Here is a 4,619-nt window from a genome sequence, read left to right as displayed (position 1 = left end):
GTTTAAGAACGAAAAAAGAATCTTTGTATCTGAGGAAGTCATTACTATCCTCGGGTACCTTTTGCCGACTCTGGAACCCGTAAGTATCTTCCCTTCTACTATGAATTTTTCAGGGCGATTGAAAATAAGACATTCCCCGTTAGATAATCCTCTTACGGATGGATTTAATGCTCCTCTAAAACGTAATCGGCATACCACACTTGGTCGAGCATACTATTATGAGTTATATTAAAAAAATTCATCATGTATACTCTCTCCTCTTCTTAAACTCTTCAACCTTGATTCTTAGAGGTCAAACTTTTATAACTTCGACCATTAATATGTCGAAAATCATGATCAAACTTCCACATTAACAATTTTGTAGAAGGCAATACGAAAGATCATTGCGAAGAGGATGAAATACATTTAGTACGAAATTCCTAAAAGATAATGAATCTTACTCCCAAAGTCCACACCAACTAAAATACCCGATCATATCTCGCATAATGAAAACAAAAGCGATGCCTAAAAATAAGGATACCAAATGGGGGATAAGACATGACATATATAAGCCTTCTCATACCCGTATTTAATAGAAAAATTACATGCCCCTACTTGTCACGAGTAAAAGCTATAACCGCTTCAACTTTGGGAGATCTTAAGATAGTTTCATTCCATTTAAATGTCATACACTCGTCTAATCTATAACTTTCTCAAATAATTCTGATATTATTTTACCCTTATATAACACCCATGGTGGCATCATTTAAAATTCATTTTGAGTCTAAAACTTTATTTATATTCGCTACTTCTAAGACAAATGCGATATAGTTGGACACTTGTGATAGATTTTCCTTTTTGATCAAACTAATTTGCTTTTTTCTTATTGTAGGGCTAACAATAATTTTTATTCTTATGTAGAAAGCTAACATTTATTTTGAACCAATTACTTATTTATTTTGTTCCTCATGATTTTGGAGTATATGTACCTTGTGTTACAATGCCTAATTAATATTTATTCTGAACGAATGGCTATACTGGAGATTATAAAATTAAAAATTGAACTTGAGATCAACTACTAACAATAGGGTCAAAAATAAGTAAACATTGACAAAAAAAAAACAAGAAGAAGTAATTAATTAGATACGAGGAAGGTCGGGAGATCATGAAAACTCTCATATTTTGGTTTTATTTCAAAGAAATTAGCTTTTGAGCAAAATTTCATTTATCTTAATTTTTTTGCAAATATTTAATAGATAAATTATTTACCAAAATAAGAGTAGCATGTGAGAAATAAGTTACCTGTTTTTTTTATTCATTCAATTTATAATATTAAACATAGAGAACTTATTATGTCCTTTTATATTATTTTACCAAAAAAATAGCTACCTTTCGGTTAATTTGCCAAACATTTTTGGCTTAATCAATTAAAAAACCACCTTTTAATTTTCAGTTATCTTTTAAGCTACATTTTTAGGTTTCATTTAAATTTTCAGTTAGTATGAGAAATGAAATTTAAGATATAGTAGAGTTAATTATATTTTACTCCCTTTAGAAATCCACATTTTAAAAATTACTCCCTTTTGAAATTTTTTTGCTAAAATTACTCCCTTAAGTTGTATTGTTTTTTACTAAAATTGCTTCAAAACTTCAATTTAAGTGACTTATTTTCTCTGTTTTTGAACTCTCTTTCCATTTGTCTACATAGTTATACCTTTTAAAGTATAAATTGACTAAGGCACAAACGGAATAAGTTCAAAAACAGATGAAATAGGTCACTTAAATTGGAGTTTTGAAGTAATTTTAGGAAAAAAAAATGCAATTTGGGAGTACTTTTAGCAAAAAAAAATTCAAAAGGGAGTAATTTTAAAAATGTGAATTTTAAAAAAGAGCAAAATCTAATTAACTCGATATAGTATATGATGAATAATGTTTATCTTATAATTAATATACCATATAGTTAGTTACATTGTTTATTTTGAGTATCACCTACTTATATTAATTAGAATAATCTTGTTAAAATAAATTTTATCTACTTATATTAGGATAAGTTTATTGAAATATTAAGAAATTTACTTTTATTATGATAATTTTATTAAATTTATTTCGAAATTATTCTTATTATGAATTCTAAAAAAGTTGCACTCTCTAATATCGCTTGAAAAGTTTCTAATTTATATATATGTATTGATTGGTAATTCATTGGTTGATTTTATATAATATTGCACACTACTACAAATCCAGCCAACTACAACGGCCCTTTAACAACGTTTATTCACGAAAATCACCAAAAGACGTTGTAGAATGGATAATTATCTTTGCATGAAATTTTACTAAACTTAATTACAACGGTTATGTTTTATTAACCGTTGTTATTAGTTTTAACAACGGGTCACACTTGCACAACCGTTGTAAATATAAAAACTAATAACAACAGTTTACTCTGTAATACAGTATAACCGTTGTTAAAAATTTGGCGCAAAATTAGTGAAAATTAATTACAACGGTTGTATTAGAACCCGTTGTTATTAAGTTTTAACAACGGTTGTATACGCAATAACCGTTGTTATTGAAGTTATGAAGATCTAAAGAACAACAGATCGCTTTATTCTGCTATACGCTACAAAACACAAACACAAGCTAATACTGCTACACAAATATCATCCTCCATTCCTCCCTGATCGTCTCTCTCTGTCTTCATCTCCGTCACTGTTGTCACCATCTTCTCTCCCTCATCGTGTTTATCAATCACGTATATATGTTTCTTAGCTTATTAACTATTTCTTATTAAGATTTTCAAGCTATATATAGATATAGGATTGTTCAATTTCCTGGCCTATGAATGTCGATTATTTTTGAATTTGTGAATTTCGTTTATTTGTTTGCCTATTATTGGATTTTCTGAATTAGTTGCCTATATATTACGAATATAGAAAAATGACTCGAACTTGGATGATTGCTGCAAATATGAGTGACCCCAACTATAAGGATGGTTTAGCTGAATTTTATGAAGTCGTTCCGAACAATTTCAAAGGTTCTTCTAGTATTCCATGTACTTGTGAAAGATGTGGTAATATTAGGTATATGGCTTTTCCGGACGTTAAAATACACCTAGAAAAGTGGAGATTTAGTCGATCCTATACACGTTGGATTTTTCATGGGGAACCATTAGAGGACGAGAATAGCTTTGAAGAAGATGATGCTGAGGTATACGAAAGGTTAACTGATGATCCCGAGTTTGCCGAGTTTTTTGAGTTAGAAGAGTTGGAAGCAGAGAAGTTGAATGTTGGGTCTATAGATAATAAAGAGAATGATGATGAGTCGAATGCTTTTGAAGATGTAGGTGATGACACTATTAATTGGGATGACCTTAACAACATGTATGAGAAGTTGTGTGAGTCTGAAGCACCTCTGTATCCTGGTTGTAAGTTCACAAAAATGTCGGCTGTGGTGAAGTTGTATAATATCAAGGGGGCAAATGGGGTGAGTGACACGTGTTTCACTAGTTTTTTAGCCTTGATAAAGGAGTTGCTTCCAGATGGTAATGTTCTACCTGTTAAGACATATGAGGCTAAAAAACTAATAAGAGGAGTGGGTATGAAATATGAGAAAATACATGCATGTCCAAATGATTGCATATTGTATCTGAAATTATATCAAAACTTAACCAATTGCCCTAATGTTTGGAGTGGCGTTATAAGGATAAGGAAGGGATCTCGGGTAAGGTGTTGTGGTATTTTCCAGTGATACCAAGATTCATAAGGATTTATACGAATCCCGATGATTCAAAAATGTTAACTTGGCATGAAACTGGAAGAATAAATGATGGAAAGCTAAGACACCCGGCAGATGTTATGCAATGAAAATCGTTCGACGCTAAGTATCCCGAGTTCGGCAATGAACCTAGAAACTTACGTCTAGCGTTGTCTACTGATGGAATGAACCCACACGGAAACATGAGTAGCCAATATAGTACTTGGCCAGTAGTGTTGGCTATTTATAACTTACCTCCATATGTGTGCATGAAAAGAAAGTATTTGATGTTGTCGTTGTTAATTTCCGGCCCTAAACAACTTGGAAATAATATAGATGTCTATTTGGAACCTCCTCTAGACGATTTGCGAATGTTGTGGGATAGTGGGATAGAAGTATTTGATGCATATAAGAACGAAACTTTCAATTTAAGAGCGATGTTATTGTGTATAATATCTGACTATCCGGCTTATGGCGACCTTTCTGGGCATACAGTTCATGGGAAAGAGGCTTGTCCATTGTGTGGGGAGGATATCGAGTCTGAATACTTGAAGTCTTCTCGTAAGTATGTGTATATGGGAAATAGGAGGTTCTTGTATCATGACCATTGTTATCGCAAGATGCAGAAAGCATTCAATGGAAGACAAGAACTTCGTCAACCTCCTAGAATTTTGAGTGGGAATGAAGTTTATTAGAAAATAAAGCATATTGAGATAGATTATGGGAAGAAGAGCGGCTCTAAATTGTCTACTCGTGGGTATAAGAAAAGATCCATATTTTTTGATAAACTTCCATATTGGCCTGACCTGGAGGTCAGGCATTGCGTCTATTTCATGCACATTGAGAAAAATGTCTGTGATAATATTATCAATACCCTTCTGAATGTT

This window comes from Silene latifolia, chromosome Y (genome assembly GCF_048544455.1).
Source record: "Silene latifolia isolate original U9 population chromosome Y, ASM4854445v1, whole genome shotgun sequence".
Lineage (NCBI taxonomy): Eukaryota > Viridiplantae > Streptophyta > Magnoliopsida > Caryophyllales > Caryophyllaceae > Silene > Silene latifolia.
This window is presented reverse-complemented; position numbering follows the sequence as displayed.